The sequence below is a fragment of the Schistocerca serialis genome, chromosome 1 (assembly GCF_023864345.2).
Source record: "Schistocerca serialis cubense isolate TAMUIC-IGC-003099 chromosome 1, iqSchSeri2.2, whole genome shotgun sequence".
NCBI classification, from domain to species: domain Eukaryota; kingdom Metazoa; phylum Arthropoda; class Insecta; order Orthoptera; family Acrididae; genus Schistocerca; species Schistocerca serialis.
Window position 1 is genome coordinate 245603734 of NC_064638.1, and position 15408 is coordinate 245619141.

Genomic DNA, 15408 nt, shown 5'->3' on the forward strand with positions numbered 1-15408 from the left:
ACACAATAAATAACAGATATTTAAAGGCTGTCAATTCAACTAATTGCCCAGGAATTACAATTCGAACGACTTTAATTGGAATCAACATAGAGAAAATAATATGGGGAAGGCAAACCAAAGACTAAATTTTATTGGCAAAACACATATGAAATACAACAACTCTACTAAACAGAGTGTCCACACTAGGCGTATCTTTGCTCTTCTGGAGTGCTGCTGCACGGTAGAGGAACCTTATAGGGTAGAAGTGACAAAGGACATCGAGACAATTCAAAGAAAGGCTGCTCATTTGTATTATCACGAAATAGGGGAGAGAGTAAAATGGATGTGATAAGCAGCAATCATTCATCCGAAGGCACTTTCATTGTGGCGAGAGCTTTTCGCGAAGTTTCTTTCAATCACCAGCTTTCTGCTCCGAATGACAAATTATTTTCATGACTCGCACATACACAGGGATAAATGACCAACGTAAGAAAATAACAGCTTCCGCGGAAAGTTTTACGCATTCATCGTTCCCACAAGCAATTCGAGAATGAAACGGTTGACATATAGGCTGAAAGTGAACCCTCTAAACAGTGAAGTGTGAATTAGAACAATCATGTAGATGCAGAAGGATTAGACAGACCTGTGTGGTTTGGCAGCCGTGTTAGAAAGCTGCTCCGAAAACAAAACTTCACAACAGATTACAATGCATTCAAAGCCCCGCATAGAATCAAAAACTGAACTTAATCAAAAGTAAAATTGTTTCTTCTGACTTGCCAGAAAATTTTAAGACGTTTTGGTCTTACCTTAAATCAGTAAACAGGTGAAAACCACGCTCAGATACTGTGTGAGCACAGTCTCATCGAAATGGAGGACTACGCCAAGAAGAATGAAATACTAAATTTTTTTTTCCGAAATTGTTTCGTTGTGGAAGATCGTACTGCGTTTCCTCTCAATGCGCGAACGCCAAGAAGATACCGAAATGAATGAGCATCGGATACAGTATCAGCTAAAGGCGCTCGACAGAGCTGACTGTACCTGGTGGGTTACGTGCATGGTGTTGCATACAGTAACTGAAAGAACTTGTTCTTCCAGAATGAATCATTCGTTCTGTTGCGGAGTGACGACTGTTTAGAAGCCTTCTGCCAGATCAAAACCGTGCGCCGAAGCAGGACATGGATCTTTAGCAGCTGTCGACCGTAGGTCACAGGAGGAATGAAGCTTACCAGGGTATTGGGAAAATGCGCAGGTCACTGAGTTTTGAAGGAAGAGTCGTCGAACAGACGCACACGTTTTTATTGTTTAGGTTAAACCGCCACTTTTCCCACCATGAACATAACTTGTATAAATAGTTTTACAACATGTTTTGGTCTTCTGATGACACACAACAGTATCGTCTGCAACAATGTGTGATGGCTGTTCAGCTGTCTCCTAAAATCACACATATTACAAAAATGTGTGTGTGTTCCACATCACCTCCTAAACAACTGGACCGATTTCAACCAAACTTGGTACATATATCCATTACTATCAGAAAATAATAGCTCTAGAGGTAAGAACCATCTATGTATCATAGATAAGGAGCTACGACGTCATAAACACTAAGATGCGTCAAAAACAACCGCATTACACATGACGTTTAAACTTATTACTTATTTTTTAGTAACTCTATTCGTGTCACTTTTTGCAGACAGTATTCACATCTGCCGCTAAATGCACCTATAAAATTATATCATTGTATGATACATAGATCAGGAGATACGACGTCATAAACACTGAGATAAGTGAATTTTAAAACACCGTCCGAACAGGCCTCCGAAGACCCGACGGTACCCACTGACCGCCGTGTCATCCTCAGCCCACAGGCGTCACTGGATTGGTTATGGAGGTCAGCACATCGCTGTCCCGGCCGTTGTCAGTTTTCATGACCGGAGCCACTGTTTCTCAATTAAGTAGCTTCTCAACTGGCCTGACAATGGCGAGTGCACTCCTGAAGCAGTTCGTGCGCTACGTCTTAATACATTTATTCTTTACTGCTAAGAAATTCCTACTGTCGAGTCAATCCCTGACATATATCAGCGTTTTTGACAGCTTTCAATTGCAAAGCGCAAACCGCTGCAGACGAAAACGATAACCGCCTATAGAGCTATGAAGGGGCATTACCAAAGAGACGTCTACAAAATCGTGTTGTAGACAAGTGAAGCAACTGCGTCCAGCATACAGAAACAGCTCGGTACACTGTACTTACACATTTGATTCTTTGTGCGACTGTTTTGTAATTTCAGAGGTATTTTTACGAAGACATAGAAATGAAATTTTTTCGATATTACACAGCAAACACAGTTCATTTTTTATTTTCGCCTGTGATAGAAAATTGACAAAATGAGTACCCAAATAATGCCAGGTTTGTCGGGTAGTCGTTTATATAAAGAACGCTTATACCATTTCTTTGTGGAACCTCAAATATCAGCTACTCGACCTTTCTGCCACAACGAGACGAATCCACTCCACAACTGAGACGATACTCCATAGTCACGCATATGATTAGAAGCTGATGTGTTGAGGAATGTTGTCAAAAGCCTTCTCAAAATATAAATATAGAATCAATTTGAGGTCCCTTGCCGATAGCGTTAATCGTTTCGTATGAATAAAGAACCAGCTGTGTTTCACGAGAACAATATTTTCTGAATAAAAAGATCGTTTTCTTTGAGTATTTTATAATATTGGGAGACAGTGAGAATTCATACTTAAAATCGTCGATGTGGGTCTACAGTTCAGCGGATTACTTCTGTTTCCTTTCTTGAGCATTTATGTGACCTGTGCAACATTACATTCTTTAGGATAACGATCATACTGTCGACGAGACGTTAATTCCTAACTTACAGTTGGAGCTGACCCATGTAAATGTTTCCACTGATATGCATGTAATTGGCGATCTATTCAGGTTTAAGTGATCCCTCCTCCACGTCCATAAAATCATTCTTTATGTCACATAATAACATTCTGAATCGTGAGTTTAGTATCAAACAATAACAGCGGGTGTGACACAAAGCTGCTTCTGAGCAGCAGTAATGCCAAGTCAACAAGTGAGCGTTCCTACTGGACAGTCACGTGGTAACGGCCATGTACCTTGAGGTGACGAAAGACATGGTATACCTTATAATATCGTGTCGGACTTACTTTTTCCCGGCGTAGTTCTGGAACTCTAGGTGGCATGGAAACAACAAGTCATTGGAAGTCTCCTGCAGAAATATTGAGCCATGCTGCCTCTATAGCCGTCCATAATTGCGAAAGTGTTCCCGGTGCAGGATTTTTAGCACGAACTAGCCTCTCGATTATATAGATCAGGGTCGCCAGATAATTCGGTCAAATTGCCCAAAATATTCTTAAAACCAGTTGCGAAAAATTGTGGCCCAGTGACATGGAGCATTGTCATCCATAAAAATTCCACCGTTGTTTGGGAACGTGAATCCATGAATGGCTGCAAATGGCCTCCCCGTAGCCGAACATTTCCAGTGAATGACGGGTTCAGTTTGAAAAGGTACAGTAATTTCCACTCTATAAGCAGCAGGTTTCGCTGCTCGCTCGCACCGGGAAATAGAAACAGAGGCGGCTCCGCAGTCAATTTTATTACACGACGCGGCCGGCCGCGGGTGCAACAGAACCCATGTGGACGGGTGGAAAGAAATGTGTCAGGCTTCATAATACGTATTTATATGTGTCGTGTATTATGCATTTCCTGTACGTAGATGTGAATCTGCACATGAACTTTCCTAATCCTCCTCACGCCTTCCCGTAAAGCGTGGCCAAATCTTCGTTGGGAAGTAGTTCTGTAGTATAGTAGTGCCAACCTTACTCCTGGCTAGGGGATCGGAGAGACAGCACAGGCAGGTAAAAGTCAAAGACTTTCCAGTGTCACAAGATTTGGGGTGGAGAGGATGTTGGTCACGGCCAAGTGGTTCGATGACCCCCTCCACCGGGGCCCAGGAAGACTTCCGGGTGCCCGCCATATTCGGAGAGTGTTTCAGAAGACGGGTAAGTGAGCAGACGTACCCTCAGTGCGTCTGTCTCAATGTTCAAGCATGGAAGAGAGGTATTTGAATATTTGTACTAATTCTTTTATTTCCAGCTTCGGATTGTGTAAGGAAATGAATGATCTCGTCAATTTAGGAAATTTGACCCCCTGTGTTGATGTATCTGGTCCCCAGTTTGCCTGTTATCCTCCTCACGTAGTGGATGTCCTATGTAAAATATTGGGAGGCTTTGGTGGTATACGTTTGGCCAACGCAATTCCGTCTTGCCCGTAGAAAAGTGCGTGCAGATTCCTATATAATATACCCGAGCTATAAGTTGTAAAATTGTAATATCTGTAAACTGGAAGAATTGTTGCAATCGCTGTAAAATCGAGTGATAATATTTAAAATAAATACGTAATCAATTGTCATCAATCTTTAACATACCTTAAAAAACACAAAGAAGTCAAGTTAAAGGAATTCATTTAAAATAAAAGATATAGAATGCAGGGACCCACACATCAGTGTGTGAGCCCTCCAGCCCCTTGCCTAGTATCGTACAGAAAGGACACGCTCTCTAGGTAGCGCTCTCAAGCTCCCCTCCCCAGTTGTTCGTTGCGCAATTTTGATTCAGGGCTTGACGACATCAACTTTCATCTGGCGTCCCTAGGCAAGGAGAAAAGACGATATCCTTTCAAGTTGGACCAGAGGACCCAGTCCATTCCATTATAAACACAGGCATTGACAACTTGGGTTTATGGCTTCGTGGGCCACATTCTAACCCTACCACCAGCTCTTACCATCTGAAATTGGGAGTCATCTCGCTAGGGTACGGTTTTACAGTCGTCTAGTGTTCAACCGATTTTATCACGAGCACAGGAAAGGTGCTGCAGGCGATATCGTGGTGTTAGCAAAGGCACTTGTGTCGGTGTCTGGTGCCAAATGTCGCAACACTGTCCTAACGCATACGTTCGTCGTACATCCCACATTGATTTATACTATTATTTCACGCAGTGTTGCTTGTCTGTTACCACTGAAAAATCTACGTAAATGCGGTTGCTCTCGGTCGTTAAGTGAAGGCCATCGGTCACTGCATTGTCCGTGGGCAGAGGTAATGTCTGACATTTGGTATTCTCGGCATACTCTTGACACTATGGATCTCGGAATATTGTATTCAGTAAAGATATCCGAAATGAAATGTCTAACTCCAACTAGCATTCTACTGTCAAAGTCTATTAAGTCCCGTCGTGCGGCCACAGCCTTAACCAAGAAGGCCAAAATTATAAAAACGTAAAACATATAATATCGAGAACCAAAGTTAAACGGCAGAGGAAAATATAAAATCTGCGTACAAGTGACAGCTCCGCCAATTCAATGCCCTTTTGTACCTTGTGTGCGCGATACTACCACCAACTGCATGTGTGCATCTCGCTACCTCATGATTTTTGTCAACTTAGTGTATGATGCGGTGGACACACTGTCCTGCTGACCTGTGGGGCTGCAGACCAACTGTGACACATAGAAGGCTCTGCGTTCGCCCTCGCCAACAAATAAAAGTGTCATTAATGAATATATTCATAGTAAGCTCCAAGCGTTCAGCGCGGGGCACAAAGATATTGAGCAGCTTTGGTCGGAATTTAAAGGTATTGTCCACCAAGTGCTAGAAAGCTATTGTCCACCAAGTGCTAGAAAGCTGTTGTCCACCAAGTGCTAGAGAAATATGTGCGTAGCAGAAATGTAGGGGAGGGAAAGGATCCACCTTGGTTCAACAAACATTTTAGGAAGTTGCTGAGAAAGCAGAGAATTTTGCACAATCGTTTTAAACGTAGTCACTGCCCCACTGACAAACAGAAATTATGCGAAAGGAAAGCAACTGTCAAAATGTAAATGAGATATTTTTTTTAACGAATTTGAAAGCAGTATTTTATCTGCAGGTTCCAAAAATAACTCCAAGACGTTTTTTCGTACGTAAAATCTACGAATGCTACAAATAATTCAATACCTTCTCTTGCTGACAGTACGGGTAATGTAACGGATGATGATAAAGAGAAGGCCGAAATTCTAAATCTAGCTTTCAAAAACTCGTTTACGATAGAGGACTGCAACACCATTCCCCCTTTCAATTGTCGAACAAATGCAAGGATGGCTGACATAGTCTTTAGTGTATCTGGGATTGCAAAACAATTAAGATCCTTAGACGCCAGGAAGGCAACTGGCCCAGACGGCATCCCCGTAAGATTTTATGTTGACTTTTCTGTAAATATATCACCATTCTTATCCATCATCTAATAGAGATCATTTAAACAGGGGGAAGTTCCACGGGACTGGAAGAAGGCCCAGGTCATAGCAATCTATAAAAAGGGGTGGAAAATCGGATGCACATAATTACCGGCCAATTTCTGCAATTTTAGGAAAAAGCGGTCATGCGAGACACAGTTAGCCGTCTTTGCGCATGATATACAACAGGCTGTAGATAGCGGCTCCCAGGTTGATGCCATATTCCTCGACTTTCGATAGGCGTTCGATTCAGTTCCGCACTGTCGCATGCTCCAAAAAGTGTGCGCTTACGGTCTATCCGATGATATATGCGGTTGGAGAGAAAGTTTTCTAATAGACAGAGAGTAGTATGTCGTCCTGAATGGGGTGACTTCAACAGAAACAAGCGTAACACCATGTGTGTCCCAGGGCAGCGTAATAGGTCCGCTGCTTTTTACGATTTGCATAAACAATCTGGTTGATGGTATCGACAGCAGCATTAGACTGTTTGCCGATGATACTATAGTCTACAGGAAAGTAGTATCACACGAAAGATGAAAGAAGTTATATGCGTGGTGTAATGACTGGCAGTTATCTCCCAATATTAGTAAGTGTAACCTACTGCGTATAACAAAGCGAAAATCCCCATTAATGCACGAGTACAAAACAAATTTCCAGTCTTTGGAAGCTGTAACATCCGTCAAGTATCTGGGTGCGACTATTCGAAATGATCTCAAATGCAACGATCAGATTGCACAAGTAACGGGTAAGGCGAGCTCTAGATTGCGTTTTATTGGTAGAATCCTGAAGTGATGCAGTCCTTCGACAAAGGAAATTGCTTACAAGTTCGTCCAGTCTTAGAGTATTGTTCATCTGTATGGGACCCTTACCAGCTGGGTCTCATTCAAGAGAGTGAGAAGGTCCAAAGAAGAGCGGCAAGACTCGTGACTGGCACATTTAGCCTTCGCGAGAGCGTTACAAATCTCATAGAAAGTTTGAAGTGGGACACACTTGCAGATAGACGACGCTCTAAACGAAAGGGGCTGCTCACTAAATTCCAAAATCCGATCTTCGCCGAGGATGTAAGGCATATATTATTACCATCAACTTTCAAATGATCACCATTCAAAGATAAGGGAAGTTAGAGCTCGTACTGAGGCGTTCAGACAGTCGTTTTTCCCTCGCCCGATACGCGAGTGGAACAGAGGGGGGGGGGGGGGGGGGGGGGGCAGGGGGGAATATGACTCCGCCACACGCCGCTTGGTGGCTAGCGGAGTATATATGTAGATATAGAATATGTACAATAACCTCTCAGCAGTGGCTAACACTGCTCATGAAACATCAACATTCATCGGAGGGGATCACCACGTCTCCCTCCCTCCCCCTCCCCCTCCCCCATCCCAAACACACTTCACTTCACCTAAAGAGACCAATGCGGCGCTTATGACATACTTCTCCTTACGTCACCGAGTGAACAGTGTTCTCATGTTACTAAGTGAAGTGAAGAATGCCAGGTTGTCAACCCAACCTTCCAACAGATGCTTCACACCGGAGAATATCAATACTGAATCGTCGTCGTAATTGTACTTTCCTTCATAAAATGTGAGTAATATATAGGATGGCCAGACAGCCGGAAAAGCTTTTTTTTTAACAAAAAAATTCGATACGTTGCGTCGTTTCCGAGTTAACTAGTACTGAATTTAGCCAAGCAGGAAGTTGCGCGCATATTTTCAAGCGGCCGGCCAGAGACGTTGTGAAACGCGTCAGGCAGTAACAAGCCCCATGCTTCATTCTCCTTTTTATTCACTACTCTTAATCCATCGATATGTCTAATTAATCAATGAAGTCAGACGCATATGCAAAAGAACAGTATTATCTGTGGCTGTGGTTGGAGATTGTAGATGATTACCGTTGATTTCTATTTATTTTAAAGTGAATGCTGAATATATTTGGTACTTAGTGGAGAGTGAAAGCACGGTCCTTAGATTTTCTGCTCGCTCTGGCTTGCCTTTAGCAGACGAAGCCTCTGGGGGTAGTGCTGGCCAGCTGGGTCCTGTGAGCGGCTGCCTGCTGTCGCATTCACCGCGACAGACGCCGGCGGCTTGCGTCTTTGGCAAAATTAGCCACGCTCGTGAGAGAATGCATCTGCTTGCTGAGTTCAGCGAGCTCGCCGTGTCGTCGCCAGTTGGCAGATCTGAATACAGAGGATTCTCCGAATGACGGATCACCCACGCAAATGGCGTGTCCCGCTAGACAACATCGCAATATTGTGTAGTAAAGCGGGCTGCTTCCACAGGCGAGTCCTTTCTCTTCTGCCGATGGGCCGCTGGCGCCTCAAGCCTAAACATTGAGAAGACACTGTTACGGAAAGTTTTTGGCCGGACGATGTTCGATATGTCGGAACTCAGAGCCTTTGGAAATGGTAATGTGCCATAGGGAGGTACGGGCAAGTTGCTGGAAAGAGGAGTTCGGATTGGTCGGCGTTCGGAATATTTCAAAAGAATCAACGCCACACGTTGCAGAACAAAATTCTTAGGAGGTTTCGGATCGGCGAAATAAAGTACGCAGTTTTATATTGGCCAAATGGCAGCTTTGGTGAGCTGACATCAACAGGAGCAGGTTCAAATCAAATGGCTCTGAGCACTATGGGACTTAACATCTATGGTCATCAGTCCCCTAGAACTTAGAACTACTTGAACCTAACTAACCTAAGGTCATCACACAACACCCAGTCATCACGAGGCAGAGAAAAACAGGAGCAGGAGAGTAAAGTTTCAGACCTCGCTGAAACCTTCTTCACCGGGAGCTATAGTAGAAGGACTTCGTCGTCGAGAGGCACACAAAACCGTGAGAAGAGGAGCCAATTCACGAGCAGACGGACCCTGCCACGCATGCGTCCGACCTTCCTTGCCATCTCACCGTATCTCGTCTCGCGCAAATGATGTGTTACAACCGTTGTTGTTGTTGTGGTCTTCAGTCCTGAGACTGGTTTGATGCAGCTCTCCATGCTACGTGTCACAACCATGTCGTACGATATTCGTACAGAATAATAGGCGCTTTGGTTCAGGTTGATCAATCACTGTCTGGTGATCTTTCGGCCATAATTTTATTCTTTGCTGTCTGCAAGAACACCCCACTCGTACTAAACCTCCACAAATGTCTCATTGTAGCCGGTGAGTCCGTACAAGGTGGTGTAAGGAGTGTACACTGTAACTGGCAAGGCTTTGCTATCATAGATTTGCGATAATTAAATCAGTCTATGTCTAACGTAATGAAGCGTGAACAAGTTTTTTGTGCAAATAATTTTTGCACGGGATATCATTAAGGGGCGTTTATTAAAAATCATCCTAAAATGAGCTTGTTCACACTGACTGTAAGATAACTATTAACTGTACGAGAGCATGGTCTACCGCATGACTAGATCGAAAGGCATTCTATAGACGACGGCGCACAGTCTGTAACTTGACCAAACAGTCTGTATAGTTCGTATAACGTCGTACATCTTCGGTTATGCCAATGTTATTTATTTATTAATATCAACGTTCCCTGGTGTTTTGAAGTTAGTGCTACGACCCGTAGACTCCTCTTAATGTCTGAGTGGCAGTAGGAAACTTTTGTTAGCAAATATTTAGTAATAACAATTACCTGAGTCGCGCCAGAATAAATGTACTTTCCCTACGTATCCTTAAACACTGGACTCGCATTCGGGAGGTCGACGGTTCAATCCCGCGTCCGGTCATCCTGATTTAGGTTTTCCATCATTTCCCTAAATCGATCCAGGCAAATGCCGGGATGGTTCCTTTGAAAGGACACGGCCGACTTCCTTCCCCATCCTTCCCTAATCCGATGAGACCGATTACCTCGCTGTCTGGTCTCCTCCCCCAAACAACCTAATCAACCTAAGTATCTCTTCGCTGACATCACGAGCGATTTCTGCATCCGCACCTCATCCCACTGGCTCTGAAAGTGCCAGATGGCCAACCGCCTCTGCTAGCCAGAATGGGAACATACCGCTCGCTCCTTACTCTGTATGTTCTGCAGCGCTGATACATTCACTTCACGAAATAAAGCAAAATGCGCTCTTATCTTCAAATAAGGTGACCTTAATGGTTCTATTTCTCTTTACTCACTAACCTTCTGATAGAACCATCACCTATTCTTCAAATCCGGGATTAGCAATAAGTTAATAAGATTTTTGTTCATTCGGTCTATTTCATGAGATCTTCTCCAGATGGTTCCCTCTAGAGATCACACGCTCACATTTGTATAAGCACTCTTTCTCCAGTGATACGTATTTGACCCTTCTCAGCAATCACTGATGATTGAAATGGATCTAAGCACTATGGGACTTAACATCTGAGGTCATCAGTCCCCGACACTTAGAACTACGTAAACCTAACTAACCTAAGGATATCACACACATCCATGCCCGAGGCAGGATTCGAACCTAAGACCGTAGCAGCAGCGTGGTTCCGGAATGAAGCGCCTAGAACCGCTCGGACACAGCTGCCAGCTAGCAATAATTGAAGTTGTAATAATAAGTGTATGTAACTCTTGTTTCATTAAAGTAGCTGATAGTTCCCATTAGTAAGTAATTAGCAATATTTAATACAGGACACTCAACTACAGTTCACGTGTTAGGGCCAAACATTTCCTTCCGTACCCGTCCTCACAATTCCTTTACATTCACCTGGACTGTGGAGGGAGACGTACACCTTGGGAGAGGATATTCAATGCATGTCCTGTGCAAAACATATCGTAATGGCGCCTTGCAACTGACGCCAAACTTTTCTTTATTTGGTTTTATAAAGCCGAACAAGAGAGCGATACAAAAATTTGACAAGGGAAGGTACTAAAAAGGGAAACTCCTCTGCGTGCCACTCTCAGATTTAGTGGGAAGTTGACCCACTGGATATCCTGTCAGAACTGAACACAAATCAAGCATGAAAACAGGAAGAATGTGTACCGAACTGTGGGAGAAAGAAGAAAAATAGGAACAGTGAACGGTCCTAATTTAATCTGTGCAATATCGAACAACAACGCCGGCTGTCCTATCGCGGTTGTGTCGTCACGCTGCTGGACTGCGATGGGGGAGGTCCAGGTTCAAATCTCATTCGGTCTCTTTTTGTCACAAAAATTACGATCCTTCCATCCGGTCATTGACGTATCTGTTCGCTGTATTCAAATTTGTGTATGTGTCTTAGCGTAATGTTAGTTTGGCTTGGGTTGATTTGGTGGAAGAGACAAAACAGCGAGGTCATCGGTCTCATCGGATTAGGGAAGGAAGGGGAAGGAAATTGGCCGAGCCCTTTCAAAGGAACCATACCAGCATTTGCTTGAAGCAATTTAGGGAGATCACGGTAAACCTAAATCAGGATGGACGGACGCGAGATTGAACCGTCGTCCTCCCGAATGTAACGTGTGACGAAGGGACCTCTAGACGTACGTACCTCCTATATGTTCTACACAGATGCCACATGTTATTTATAAGACAGTTCACACCCGTTGATTTGTTATTTTCATTTTTGTGAGAGGTGTGTGCGGCACCTCGCCTCCTGTCACTATTCATCATAGAATATGAGTCATGTGGTAAGAATATATTACCGTCGCAAGTAAATGTGATGAATAGAGACAGCATGCGAGATGTCGCACAGCCTCTCACAGAAATGAAACAGCAAATAAACGGGCGTGAACTATGTTATAACGAAGGAATTCAAGAGTATGACTCCCAAAAACGAACGCAATAAGCATAACATGTGATATATCTGTAGGACAGATAGGAGGTACGTACATCTGGAGGTCCCTTCGTTACAAGTCGCTGTTGCAAACTGACATTACGTCGCGACACATACGCAAATTTGGATACAAGAAAGACACGTCAATGACCGGAAACGTCGTAATTTTGTGAAAAAAAAAGAAAAGCAGACCGGGTTCGATTTGAACTAGGATCTACCTCGCCAGAGCCCAACACCATGACCATAGAACTACGAAACCACGACCATTAAAGGCGCTCGATGTTGCACAAATCAAGTATTACTGACCACCGTATATACACTACTTTGCTCTAGGGAAGTACAGTTATAGAAGTGTCTATGCATTTCTGCAGTGGATGTCTGGTGGTCTTCTGCACCTGAAACAAATTCCTTCGATCCTCAGAAAGTTCTCATAATAACTGAACACACAGACTCGATGATCACGGATCGGAAAAATCGTACTTAGTGCAAATACTTCAACTGAAGTACACTTTGGCGAATTGCGTGTACCTACCGACCCCAGTCATCCTATCGGGATAGTTTAACGTGAAATACAAACCAGTTGACGTTACTGGCGAATCTTCATATCATTGAGAGACAAAGGACAGGTAAAAGGCAGACTGAAACATTGCGACATTTGACCGGGAACTGCCAATAGTAGGTGGATGATGATAATGACGTCCGATGCTCCGAGGAGCGTAGGGGACGATGCAGGAGACCCGCACCGCTGTACTAGGCAAGGTCCTAGTGGAGGTGGTTTGCCATTACCTTCCTCCGACCAGGAACTAAAGCAGAAAGCTGGATAACAAGCTCAAGAAAAGAGAGAGATATAGCACTCTATGGAGCTAAAACATGGATGAAGAAAGATGCCTGAAAGTGTTTGAAATGTGGATGTCGAGGAGGATGTAAAGAATTACTTGGCTACAGAAAATTACATGCGAAAAGATGCTGGAATGATAAAAGGAGAGAAGGAAGCCAAGAAAACTGTTGGAAGTTATAAGAGAAACCAAAGAACTGGCCTGTTCACAAGTTGCAATGAAACTGTCTGATGGTGAATGCATTGGAAGGATTAGTGTGTGGGGGAAGAATGAAAGGAATGATACTATGCTTGATGGTGTATGATATTAAACGAAGTGGAAGCTACCTCGAAATGAAGAGAATAGCAGAATACAGAAGATCTTGGAGACTAACCTTGTGAAGACCTGTTTTCGGCCAGAACACAATAATAACAATAATAAATAACCGGAAGTCGATCCCACAGCATTCCTGTTTCCTGCCACGCACTTAAGCTCCAAACCACCAGGCCCGATATGATTGAAAAATAATAAAACAAGATCAATATCACAACCTGCCATTCTAAGTTACTATGTAATTAAGTACTGCGTTCATAAGAGGAACGTGGCCGCTGCCACTCCAGATTTTCCGAGAGAAGTAAAAACGGGGTTGGGGAAAGGAGAGAGGGAGAGCGTGGGACGGACCCCCTGAAGAGGGTTAAGTGGTGGCACGTGCGCCACCCGCAGAGGCTGGGCGGAGCTGTTTCCGGGTCCCACCCAGTGGCTATTACTCTTCATTTGGGCGTGAAACAGAGGAGGTTCTCAAAGCCAGAAGTAGGCGCGCTGGTTGGAATCAGCAAGAGTGGCTTTTATATTCGAGGTATAATTATGAAAAACTCATGTCATGGATACGAAGTAGGTTCGGAGACAAGCTTGCCGGACATGCAAAAAATCCTCTGCTAGCTTCTCAGTTTTCTCCTAATCAGACTTTTAGCTGCATCTGGTCATATGGGTAAACTTCAGAAAACAGTACAACTGGAGTAGGATTGATTATGAAGAGGAACGTAGGGCAGAGTGTGAGCTACTACTGCCAACAGTTCAGTGACAGGGTTGTTTTTATCAGAATCGATAGCAAACCAACACCAAAAGGATAGTTCAGGTATACATGCCAACGCCGCAAGCAGAAGATGAAGAGATTGAGAAGGTGAGGATACCGAACGGATGATTCAGTACGTATAAAGACATGAAAAACTAATAGTCAAGGGTGACTGGAATGCGGTTGCAGGGGAAGGAGTAGAAGAAAAGATTACAGGAGAATTTGAGCTTGGTAGAACGAATGAGAGAGAAGAAAGACTAAGTTCTGCAATAAATTTCAACTAGTAACAGCGAATACTCTGTTCAAGAATCACGTGATCAGGCTGTGAGATTGGAAAAGGCAGGGACATACGGGAATATTACAGTCAGATTACATCATGGTCAACAGACACAGCTTCCTAGATCAGATATTGGGTTGTAAAGCGTACCCAGGAGCAGACATTGAGTCAGATCACAATTCAGTATTGAGCGAGGAGGGGGCTGAAGAGGCTAGTCAGGAAGAATCATTGCGCAGGGAAATGTGATAAGGAAGCACTAGGGAATGAAGAGATACACTTGAAATTCTCTGAAGCTACAGATACTGTGATGATGAATAGCTCTGTAGACAGTTCAGTTGAAGAGGAATCGACATTTCTAAGAACGGCACTCACAGAAGCTGGAGAGAGGAACATAGGTACTAGGTAGGTAACTGCGAAGAAAACATGGGTAATAAAGAAACACTTCAATTGATAGACGGAAGAAGGTGGTTAAAAATCTTCAGGGAGATTTAGGAAAACATAAATACAAGTCACTTAGAAATGAAGTAAATAGGAAATGGAAGGAAGTTAAGGCGAAATTTTTGCATGAAAAATATGAAGAACTCGAAAAAGAAATTACTATCGGAGGGACTGACTTAGCATACGAAAAGGCAAAACAACCTTCGATAAGAGTAAATTCTTGGGCAGTAACATTAAGAGTGCAACGGGAACTCCACTGTTAAATGTAGAGGAGAGAGCAGATAGACGGAAAGAGGACATTGAAGGCGCCTATGAAGGGTAAGATGTGTCTGATGTGATAGAAGGAGGAACAGGGGTCGATTTAGAAGAGATAGGGGATCCAGTATTAGAATGAGAGTTCTAAAAGGCTCTGGAGAATTTTAGATCAAATGAGGCAGAAGGGATAGATAACATTCCATCAGAATTTCTAGAACCATGGGGGAAGTAGCAACAAAATGACTATTTACGTTGGTGTGCAGACTGTTTCAGATTGACTTTATACCATCAGACTTCAAGAAAAATATCATTCACACAGTTCCGAAGATTGTACGAGCTGACAAGTGCGTGAATTATCGCACATTGAACTTATAGGTTCATACATCTGCGTTGCTGACAAGAGTAATATACTGAAGAATGGAAGAAAAGTTGAGGTTCTGTTAGATGACCATCGGTTTGGTTTTGGAAAAGGCACCAGAGAGTCAGTTCTGACGTTGCGGTTGACAATGCAAGCAAGACTGAAGAAAAATCAAGACACGTTCATAAGATTTGTGGACATTGAGGAAGC